This window comes from Chiloscyllium plagiosum, unplaced genomic scaffold (assembly GCF_037043375.1).
Source record: "Chiloscyllium plagiosum isolate Xiang-an unplaced genomic scaffold, Cpla_swu_hap1 HiC_scaffold_12, whole genome shotgun sequence".
NCBI lineage: Eukaryota > Metazoa > Chordata > Chondrichthyes > Orectolobiformes > Hemiscylliidae > Chiloscyllium > Chiloscyllium plagiosum.
This window is the reverse complement of record NW_028270150.1, coordinates 2,576,293-2,588,644: the sequence shown is the minus strand read 5'-3', so window position 1 is coordinate 2,588,644 and position 12,352 is coordinate 2,576,293. Positions and strand designations below refer to the sequence as shown.

The window sequence follows — 12,352 nt, the reverse complement described above, 5'->3', positions numbered from 1 at the left end:
TTGACAATCATGTCTAATACAAGGGGACATGCATTTAAGGTGAGAGGGGTAGAGTTCAAAGGAGATGTGAGGGACAAGTTTCTTACACAAGATAATGCATGGCTTAGAAAGGGTGGACGTTGGGGGTTTGTTTCTGTTAGGCGGGAATAGTAGGACCCGTAGGCACAGCCTTGGAATTAGAGGGGGTCAATTTAGAATGGAAATGAGGAGACATTTAGATTAGATTACATTACAGCGTGAAAACAGGCCCTTCGGCCCAACAAGTCCACACCGACCCGCCGAAGCGCAACCCACCCATGCCACTACATTTACCCCTTACCTAACACTACGGGCAATTTAGCACGGCCAATTCACCTAACCTGCACATCTTTGGACTGTGGGAGGAAACTGGAGCACCAAGAGGAAACCCACACAGACACGGGGAGAACGTGCAAACTCCACACAGTCAGTCGCCTGAGGCGGGAATTGAATCCGGGTCTCAGGTGCTGTGAGGCAGCAGTGCTAACCACTGTGCCACCGTGCCACCCACTTTCTTCAGCTAGAGAGTGGTGGGCCTGTGGAATTCATTGCCATGGAGCACAGTGAAAGCTGGGACGTTAAATGTCTTCAAGCTAGAAATTAATAAATTCTTGTTCTTGCAAAGAATTAAGGGCTACGGGCAGAGTGCAGGTTAGTGGCGTTGAAATGCCCATTAGCCACAATTGAATGGCAGAGTGGACTCGATGGGCTGAATGGCCTTACTTCTACTCCTATGTCTTAGGTCTTACACAGAGAGTTTGGAATACGCTGAGAAGGGTGGTAGTGGAGGCAAATACGATAGGGATGTACAAGGGGTTTCAAGATAAGCACATGAATATGCAAGAATGGAGGGATATGGACCAAGGACAGGCAGAAAGGATTCGTTTAATTTAGGCATCATGTTCAGCACAACACCATGGACCAAAGTGCCTGCTAATGTAATGTACTGTCTTATGTTCCACATATTAAGAATTCCTGATCACATGGGTCTCTGCTATTGGTGTTATTCTTGGTCTGCAGTAAATTTCTGTCCTTCAGGTTGTACATTTGCTCACTGAGCTGGAAGGTTTGCTCTCAGACATTTCATCACCATGCTAGGGAACATCATCAGTGAGCCACTGGAGGTCAGCTGACTTTCCAGCTCAGCAAACAAACTTACAACCTGAACCTCAACCTAAGCTACAAATCTTCTCAAAAACTGCAAATTTCTGTCCTTGTTAAACCTTGCTCTCTATCTTGCCCTCTATCTCTTTCAGGACTGCTCTGTTTGATGCCTCCACTTATTATTGGATTTATTTCAATATTGTGGTGTTTTTCTAGAGGCATATTTGCTCTTGGACCTACTGAGCTTACACATTAGAACATAGAACAGTACAGCACTGTGGAGGCCCTTCAGCCCTCAATTTTGTGCCAACCTTTTATCCTACTGTGAGAATAAACTAACCTATGTATCCTTTATTTTACTATTACCCGTGTGTCTATCCAAGAGTCGCTTACATGTCCCTAATGTCTCTGACTGTACTACCGCTGCTGGCAGTGCGTTCCACCCACCCACCACTCTCTGTGTAAAGAGCCTACCTCTGACATCTCTCCGAAATCTTCCGCCAGTCACCTTAAAATTATGCCCCCTCATGATAGCCATTTCCACCCTGGGAATAAGTCTCTGGGCTATCCACTCTATCTATGCCTCTCATCATCTTGTATAGTACTATTCATTCTGCTGTCATCCTTCTTTGCTCCAGTGAGAAAAGCCCTAGCTCCCTCAACCTTTCTTCATAAGACACAACCTCCAGTCCAGGCAACTTTTCTTGCCTTGCATCTTTGTACTTCATGTTCCCAATTCATGGCACGAACATTCTACCCCTCATCTTGTACATTCATCCAGATTTTATATTTTACAGTGACTTTCTCTACTCTACTTAGAATATTCACATTTTCCTCTTGATTAACTTCTTCTGGTAAAGATTGTCTTTAGTTTCCAATTTTCATGGTTGTTCTTTGGGACACATTGACCATCAGAACTGATCTGTACACCTTCAGACAAACTGGCAGTTGTGATCCTCACAGTGTGTAACATTTGCATATGAGATGTACTGGCTCCTTGTTATTTTCTATAATTCTTTAAGAATTTGCAAATTTGTCCTCACATCCAAATCCTTTCTGCAGATTGTGAACAGCTATGGACCTAGCACTGATCCTTGTGTTACTTCACTGATAAGAGGCTGCCATTCTGGGAGTGAGCCATTTATTCCTATTTCTTTGATTTCTGTCTGTTAACCAATTCTCAATCCATACTACTAAATTCTTCCAATCTACGTGCTCTGATGTTATAGACAAATTTCTGGTTCTGAATTTTTCAAAAGCTTCTGAAAATTCAAAAATATGGCATCTACTGGGTGGGGATTCTCTTCTGTCAATAGCGCAAGCAATGTTTTCAAAATGCTGCAACAACTTTATCAAAAGTGATTTCTCTTTCATAAATCCACTTTGTCTGTGTCCGGTTTTGTTATTCTTTTTGAAATGTGCAGTTATCATATCCTTATAATAGAGTATAACCTTTTCCCCATGACTGGCATCAAACCAATAGTTTCCATTGTTAGAATGTTTATATGCTGCTCACTGTTGCTCTGCATTTTTTGTGATCTCAGAGCATCTACTGCACACTGTAAATTCCAGGGCAGAACATGAAACCAAAGTTGGTGTTGAAAGGCAGATGCTGCAGCGAGTTTGAATTCCCATTTCTTCTGTCAGATTATGGTACTTTGATTGAATTTGAGCATGTTCAGACATTTCCCAGGTGAATCTAGAATTTGAGGAGAAAGTGAGGTCTGCAGATGCTGGAGATCAAAGTTGAAACTTTATTGCTGGAACAGCACAGCAGGTCAGGCAGCATCCAGGGAACAGGAGATTCGACGTTTCGGGCACAGGCCCTTCTTCAGGAATTTGAGATTGTACTGATGAAAATGGAGCCTCAGGTCGCAGAGCCAATGTTGACTCAGTACCTAGGCTGAGATCATTGGGATCAAAGGATTTACTCACTCACACCATAACTGCCTTCACTCAAAAGACCAGTCAGAGGAAAGTGCTGAGCTTGGCCTGAACTCTGGCCAACATTTGTGTGAAACATCATGCTTGCTCTTATACAGTGCGCACAGGAAGGATTTGCCAAGCTTGTTCTGTGGCTGTGAACTGGAAAATGGATCTGCTGTTTAATAGATTAAAACTCTCATCTGGAAACTGAGGCTCCTAACAAACAAATTGCAGGGATGGTAGAATCAGCACGCAAACTATCTGCTTATCTTGCATCAAAAGAGTAGCCAGAGCCTGGGCACAATGGGGCAGATGCCAGCCTGGCCACCTCACAGCAGCCTGCATTCTGCATGGATCCATTTTATTGATGTTTTCTGGAGAATTGAATAAGCCTTGCAAATTGCTGGATAGTACTTCACATTGCTTTTGGGAACTGTGATAGGTTAGAGTTAGCTACAATATCTCACAAATCTAACTCCCTCTCTAACAACATTATGACTGTCCATTCAGTACATGTACTGCAGTGGTTCAAGAAGTTAAAAATCACACAACACCAAGTTATAGTCCAAAGGTTTAATTAGAAGCACTAGCTTTCGGAGCGCTGCTCCTTCATCAGGTGGTTGTGGAGCAGGATCATCAGACACAAATTTATAGCAAAAGATCACAGTGTCATGCATGCAACTGATACAATATATTGAACAAACCTAGATTGCTGTTAAGTATCTGAAAGCTAGTGCTTCCAAATAAACCTGTTGGACTATAACCTGGTATTGTGTGATTTTTAACTCTGTCCAGCCCAGTCCAACACCAGAACCTCCACTTCGTGGTTCAAGAAGACCACCACCCTCTCAAGGGCAACTAGGGACAGGCAGTAAATGTGGCCCAGCCAGCGATACCCACATCTTGTAGACAGTTAAACAAAAGAAAACAAACCAGGGGTGGTAAACCTGTCACCAGCTGCATTACCCTCTAATCTGCATTGATAAATCTGAAGTCCATGCTCACTGTAAATACAGATCCCACTCAGGTGTAATAGCTGTATCCCCAAGTCTTACAACTCCACAGTTCCCCAATGAAGCCTCCACCCAAGCAATAGCAGTCTGCCTGGCTTTAGCTTGTTAAATTTCAGAACTGTCTCTAAGCTAAATTGGGGGTGTCTCTGAATTTGGGTTCCAAACATTGCCTGTGCAGTGTTAGGATGAGTGGGCTGTGTTTCTAAAGGCAGCGAGAATATTTATATTCAGTCAGGCAGTTGTATAGAAACATGCAGGAATAGGCCATTCAGTCCCTCAATGACTTGTTAGCCCATTGGTTGCCCTGTACCTCAACTCCGTTTACCCATGTTTGCTCTATAGTCCTCGATACCAATCGAATCTTTCGGTCTTGCACACGATGTTATCTATATGGACTTTACAAAAGCATTTGACAACGTCCCTCATGGTAAGCTGGTCCAGAAAGTCATAGAAGGCGGAGGGTGGTTGTGAAGGGGTGCTTTTCTGATCAGAGGTCTGACCAGGGGTGTTCCACAAAGATCAGTGCTGAGACCTCTATTATTTGTAATATGCGTACATGATTTGGATGAAAATGTCTGTGGTCTGATTAGTGAGTTTATGAACGAAATTGTGGGTGGCATGGTGTCTCAGTGGTTAGCATTGCTGCCTCACAGTGCCAGGGACGGTTCAATTCCAACCTTGGGCAACTGTCTGTGTGGAGTTTTTACATTCTCCCTGTGTCTGTGTGGGTTTCCTCCGGGTGCTCCGGTTTCCTCCCACAATCCAAAGATGTGCAGATTAGGTGAATTGGCCGTGCTAAATTGCCCGTAGAGTTCAGGGATGTGTAGTTAGGTGTATTAGTCAGGGGAAATATAGAGTAATAGGGGAATGGATCTGGGTGGGTTACTCTTTGGAGGGTCGGTGTGGACTTGCTGGGCCAAAGGGCCTGTTTCCACACTGCAGGGATTCCAATTCTAATCTTCCCCGGTCATCTAATAGTTAAGATTATGCAATTTCACTGCCATGACCTGGGTTCCATTCCCATGGAGAGAGAGAACAAGCTAATGTTTTGAGTCTAGATGACTTTTCACAGAGCTGAAGTATGGAGGGGACAGCATTTATGGTTAGATTCCCAGTCAGGCAACGAGGAAGAGGGCTGCATGGTGATTCTGTGGTTAGCACTGCTGCCTCACAACACCAGGGACCAGGGTTTGATTCCATCCTTCAATTACTGTGTGGAGTTTGCATGTCCTCCCTGAGTCTGCGTGGGTTTCCACCAGGTGCTCCAGTTTCCTCCCACAGTCCAAAGATATTCAAGTTAGTTAGATTGACATTGCTAAGTTGTCCATCGTGTCAGGGATGTGTCAAGCAGGCTAGGTAGAATAGCTATGATAAATGTGAATTCCTGGGAATAAGGTGGAAGGGCTGGGTTTGTGTAAGGTTGGTAGAGATTTGATAGGTTGAATGGCCTCTTCCTGCACTGTAGGGATTCTGCGATTCTATGAAAATTGCTGATGTTGTGGAGGGTCAGGAAGTTTGTCAGAGGATACAGCAAGATCAATTGGAAAGTTGGGCACAGAAATGGCATATGGAGTTTAGTCTAGGCAAGTATGTGGTGATGTATTTTGGGAGGCCAAATGAAAGGAAAGTAAATGACAGGACCCTGAGAGACATTGAGGAATTTTGAGGTCCCAAGTCCATAGCTCCCTAAAGTGGCTACACAAGTGGATAAGGTGGTAAAGAAACTCTATGGCATGCTTGCCTTCATCTGTCGGGCATTGAGTATAAAAGTTGCAGCTGTATAAAGCTTTAGTTTGGCCACATTTGGATTATTGTGTGTAGTTCTGTTTGTCACGCTATAGGAAGGATGCAGCGGCTTTGGAGAGAGTGCAAAAGAGCTTTACCAGGATATTGAAAACAACAAATGCTGGAGATCACAGCATCCATGGAGAGAGAGAACAAGCTAATGTTTTGACTCTAGATCTGGGCGGCACGGTGGCACAGTGGTTAGCACTGCTGCCTCACAGCACCAGAGACCCGGGTTCAATTCCCGCCTCAGGCGACTGACTGTGTGGAGTTTGCACATTCTCCCCGTGTCTGCGTGGGTTTCCTCTGGGTACTCCGGTTTCCTCCCACAGTCCAAAGGTGTGCAGGTCAGGTGAATTGGCCATGCTAAATTGCCCGTAGTGTTAGGTGAAGAGGTAAATGTAGGGGAATGGGTCTGGGTGGGTTGCGCTTCTGCGGGTCAGTGTGGACTTGTTGGGCCGAAGGGCCTGTTTCCACACTGTAATCTAATCTAATCTAATCTAGATGACTCTTCATCAGAGTGTGGAGGGGACAGCATTTATGGTATAGTTTGGGGCAAGGAGCAGAGGGTGTAGAATGCTGATAGAGAAAAGATATTAACAGTTCAGATTAAGTGATCGGAATAGGAGAATGGTAAAACAATGTTGTGTCTCCTGCTGGACTTGAAAGAATAGACAGTCTTCTCTGGGATAGGGGGGAGTGTAGAGAGGGCATGATAACAAGCGAAAAGAATCCAACACCAGCGTCTCCAAATCAAAGCTAAAAGAAAGGGAAGAAATGGGAGCTCGTTCACAATCTGAAGGTGTTGAACTCCATATTAAGTCCACAAGGCTGTAAAATGCCTAGTCTGAAGGTGAGATCTTGTTCCTCCAGTTTGTGCTGAGATTCACTGGAACACTGCAGGATGCCAAGGACAGATGTGTAAAGACAAAAAAACTCCAGATGCTGGAATTCAGAGTAGACAGGTAGGAGACTGGAAGAACACAGCAAGCCAGGCAGCCTCAGGAGGGGGAGAAGTCAATGTTCTGGGTGTAACCCTTCTTCAGGACATGTGGGCATGAGAGAAGAATGACTGGCTACAAGTTATTGTCTGGATTGGAGTGTATTAGTTATGAAGAGGGTTAGATCGTTTTCAGAGGGTTAGATCGTTTTCAGAAGCTGAGGGTCAATCTAATATAAATGTATAAAGTTATGAGAGATATGTACTGTCAGAGTTTTCTTTGGATGGAAAAATCAAATACTAGGAGATGTAGGTGAGAGGGGGAAAGTTTAAAAAAGTTGTGCGACGCACGTTTTCTTTTCAAAGAGGGCGTTAAGTGCCTGGAACGTGCTGCCAGGGAACTAATATGATAGCAATGTTTAAAAGGCATTTAGACAGATACAGGAACCGACAGGCAAATGGAATTAGTTTAGAATGGCATCATGATTAGATTCCCTACAGTGTGGATACAGGCCCTTCGGCCCAACAAGTCCACACTGACCCTCCGAAGAGTAACCCACCCAGACCCATTTCCCTCTGACTAGTGCACCTAACACTATGGGTAATTTAGCATGGCCAATTCACCTGACCTGCACATCTTTGGACTGTGGGAGGAAACCGGAGCACCCGGAGGAAACCCACGCCGATATAGGGAGAATGTGCAAACTCCACACAGACAGTTGCCCGAGGCTGGAATTGAACCTGGGACCCTGGTGCTGTGAGGCAGCAGTGCTAACCACTGAGCCACCATGCCACCATGGTTGGCACAGATGTGGTGGGCTGAAGGGCCTGCTCCAATGCTATACTGCTGTATTTGGGGCAGGGTTCCATTATCCTTCAGGTGCAGAAATGTGAACTGATTTTGTTTGCTAAATGCCAAGCTCCATTTTAAGATCAAGGTCGCTTGTTCTGAAATCATCCGTTAGAGGAAATATTTCTCACTTTCAACACTGAGTCTTAAAGAATGGGAAGCCTGTCAGACACCTAAGCTGTCAGATGTCTATTGACCAGCAGTTTCTCTCAAGCATTTGCTGATGTCATCAATGTGAAATTTGAGTATTAGGTTGGAAACCAGTAACAAGGAATCTCATAGCTACACAAGTAAAATTAACAGCAGAGCATCTATTTCCATCGGCCAAGAACATCTGGTAGAAAAGTTTAACAAAATCCTCACACTACTATTACGTGATGCATCAATACAGTCAATGCAGGACTGAGGCCAGGAAAGGAGCAAAGAGTTTGAATGCAGATCAGTGAAAATTACCCAATGCTGACCAGTCTCTAATTTCTAGGAGAAAGTGAGGTCTGCAGATGCTGGAGATCAGAGCTGAAAATGTGTTGCTGGAAAACCTGAAGAAGGACTCATGCCCGAAACGTCGATTCTCCTGCTCCTTGGATGCTGCCTGACCTGCGCATTTCCGGCAACACATTTTCAGCTCAGTCTCTAATTTCCTCAGGCTGCAGTTACCGAGCAGATGGTATACAGGAAGACAGCTTTGTCATGTGAGATGATGACACTGCTGTGTCAGACCCCAATAGCTCTTTCACAATTGTTAGCTAAGGAAATATGAAGAGAAATAGACAGACTGCAACTTTTGTTCCTGGTTGAGAGGTGCAAAGCTGAGAGAAATCCTGGATCCACAAACTCAACGTTTTAAAATGGCTGGCCATACTTTGGATTTTGGTTCTGAGGTGTGGGGTAGATTGAAAGTTGGGCCAGGGGCTTGGAAGGAGCAGACAAGGTTGGTCCCTGGGCGTGCTCCTATGCTGTACTGTTCTATAGAAACTAGGAGCAAGAGTGGACTATTGTAGCCTGTTCCATCATTCAATATGATTATAACTGATCCTCTGTGCCAGGGCCATATTCCTGTTTTCTCTCCATGCCCCTTGATGCCTTTAAAATCTAAACATTTATTTAACTTTCTTGGATGTGTTCAGTGATTTGACCTCCACTGTTTTCTGTGGTAGAGAATTCCTCAAATTCACTACACTCTGAGTGAAGAAATCTTGCCTCCTTTCAGTCTGAGATGATCTACCCTGTAGTCCAAGACCTCCCAGCTGGGGTAACATCCTCCTTGCATCTCGTCTGTCTGGTCCTGTTCGAATTTCATACATTTCAATCAAATCCCCTCTTGTCCTTCAGTACTCTAGTGAATACAGGCCAAGTAGAACCAATCTCTTAAGAACATATACAGGAGCAGGAGTAGGCCATCCGGCCCATCGAGCCTGCTCTGCCACTCAATAAGATTGTGGCCGATCTTTTCATGGACTCAGCTCCACTTACCCATGCGCTCGCCATAACCCTTAATTACTTTACTGATCAAAAATCTGTCTATTTTTGCCTTAAAAACATTCTAGGTAGCCTCAACTGCTTCACTGAGCAGGGAATTCCACAGATTCACAACCCTCTGGGTGAAAAAGTTCCTTCTCAACTTAGTCCTAAAGCTGCTACCTGTTACTTTGAGACTATGCTCCCTAGGTCCAGTTTCACCCGCCAATGGAAACAATCTCCTTGCTTTTATCTATTCCCTTCATAATTTTTGATGTTTCTATAACACCCCCCGCCCCCAATTTTCTAAATTCCAATGAGTATAGTCCCAATCAACCTAGTGAACCTCCTCTGCACCCCTCCAATTCCAGCACATCTTTTCTCAAGGAAGGAAACCAAAATTATACACAGTATTCCAGGTGTGGCCTCGTCAGCACCTGATACAGCTACAGTATATCCTCCCTGTTTTTAAAGTCCATCCCTCTAGCAATGAAGGACAATATTCCGTTTGCCTTATTAATTGCCTGCTACACTAGCAAACCCCCAACTTTTTGTGATTCATGCACAAAAAGCACACCCAGATCCCTCTGCACAGCAGCATGCTGCAATTTATCACCATTTCAATAACAGTCTGTTTTGCTTTTATTCCTTCCTCAGAGGACCTTGGAGGTCTTAAAACCCATGAAGGTAGATAGATCCCTGGGACGTTATCAAATGTGTTCCAGAACATTGTGGAAAGCTAGGGAAGAAATTGCACTGCCCCTTGCAGAGATATTTATCATCAAAAACATTGGTGGGGTGCCAGAAGACTCAAGTGTCAGTAGTATTGTGCCATTGTTTCAGGATGGCTGCATGGAAAAGCTACGGGACGACAGCCTAGTGACTCTCACATCACTGGTGGGTCAGTTGTTGGAGGGGATTCTGAGACTAGTTCAGTTGAGGGATAGCTGGTTGGAATGGATAAGTTGGACTGAAGGGTCTGTTTCTCCTCTATGACCTGCCATCCCTGATATCAGCCGAGTGAACATCTAGAACATAGAACAGTACAAGCCCTTTGCCCCTTCATGTTGTGCTGGCCTTTTATCCTACTCTAACTTAGATTACTTACAGTGTGGAAACAGGCCCGAACCCTTCGGCCCAGCAAGTCCACACCGACCCTCCAACCAGCAACCCACTCAGATCCATTCCCCTACACTTAACACTATGGGCAATTTAGCATAGCCAGTTCACCTGGCCTGCACATTTTTGGACTGTGGGAGGAAACCGGAGCACCTGGAGGAAACCCACACAGACACAGGGAGAATGTGCAAACTCCACACAGACAGTTGCCTGAGGTGGGAATTGAACCCGGGTCTCTGGCGCTGTGAGGTAGCAGTGCTAACCACTGTGCCACCGTGCTGCCCACCTGTTCTAGATGTTCACTCGGCTGATATGAGGGACGGCAGGTCATAGAGTCATACAGAGGAGAAACAGAGCCTTCAGTCCAATTTACATACCCTTCATTTTACTATCATCCATATGTCTGTCCAAGAGCCGCTTAAGTGTCCCGAATATATCGGACTGTACCACCCCTGCTGGCAGTGCATTCCACATACCCATCACTCTCTGTGTAAAGAACCAACCTCTGACATCTTCCCTGAGCCTTTCTCCAATCACCTTAAAATTACGTCCCCTTGAGATAGACATTTCTGCCCTGGGAAAAAGTCTCTGAGTATTCACCCTATCTATGTCTCTCAACAACCTATTCACCTCTATCAAGTCACCTCTCACTCTTCTTCACTCCAATGAGAAAAGCCTTAGCTCTCTCAACCTTTTAGCATAAGACATGTGCTCCAGTCCAGGCAGCATCCTGGTAAATCTCCTCTACACCCTTTCCTCTACATCCTTCCTATAATGAGGCAACCAGAACTGAACACAATATTCCAAGTGTGGTCTTGGAATAGCATAACCTCACAGTTCTTAAACGCAATCCTCCTGCTAATGAAGGCCAACACACAATATACCTTCTTAACAACAATGTGGGTGGCAATTTTGTACATGGACCTCAAGATCCCTCTGTTCCTCCACACTGCCAATAATCCTGCCTTTATCCCTGTAATGTACATTCAAATTTGACCTTCCAAAGTGAATCACTTCACACTTTTCCAGGTTGAACTCCATCTGCCACCTCTCAGCCCAGCTCTGCATCCTGTCAATGTCCCGCTACAACCTATAACAGCCCTCCACACTGTCCACGACTCCACCGACCTTTGTGTCATCGACAAACTTACTAACCCACCCTTCCACTTCCTCATCCAAGTCAATTATAAAAATCACAAAGAGCAGAAGCACCAGAACAGATCCCTGCAGAACCCCAAAGGACACCAAGCTCCAGGCTGAATACATCCCATCTACCACCACCCGTTGTCTTCTGTGGCCCAGTCAACTCTGTATCCAGATAGCCAAATTTCCCTGTATCCCATGTCTCCTCACTTTATGAATGAGCCTACAATGGGGAACCTTATCAAATGCCTTTCTAAAATCCATGTACACCACATCCACTGCTCTACCTTCCTCAATGTGTTTGTCACACTCTCAAAGAATTCAACAAGGCTTGTGAGGCATGACCTGCCCCTTACAAAGGCATGCTGCTTATCTCTAATCAAACAATGGTTTCCAAATAATCATAAATCGTGTCTCTCAGAATTTTCTCCAATATTTTGCCCATCACAGACATAAGACTGATTGGTCTGTAATTCCCAGGATTATCCCTATTCCCTTTCATGAACATTTGCCACCCTCCAATCATCTGGCACTGCTCCAATGGATAGTGAGGACACAAAGATCAGTGCCAAAGGCGCAGCAGTCTTTCGCGTCTGTTGCAATTATTCCTTTAGGAAGTACGTCCTTTCCATAAGACCATAAGATGGAGGAGCAGAAAGAGGCCATTTGCTCTGCCATTCAGTGAGATCGTGGCTGATTTGATGATCCTCAGTTCCACTTTCCTGCCTTTTCTTTCTCACCCTCAATTCTCCTGCCAATTAAAAAAACTATTTATATCAGCCTTGACTATACTTAATGACCCAGTCTCTGCGTTTTCTGTAAAGAATTCCACAGAATAACTGCTCTGAGAGAAATGTTAACTTTGCTGTCTCTCTGCAGATGCTGCCAGACCTGCTGAGTTTTTCCAGCAATTTCAGTTTTTGTTTTTAGTTTCCAGCATCTGCAGTTCTATTTGTCAGGCTTTGGCACAGAATGTGTGTTTGGATTTCACCTCAT

General features: G+C 44.7%; 1 long non-coding RNA gene across 1 annotated transcript in view; it reads left to right on the top strand.

The window, feature by feature from the left end:
* LOC148148479 (uncharacterized) overlaps positions 1-12,352 on the top strand; it is a 67,184-nt gene that overhangs the window by 33,464 nt on the left and 21,368 nt on the right. The gene's annotated exons all lie outside the window — the stretch shown is intronic.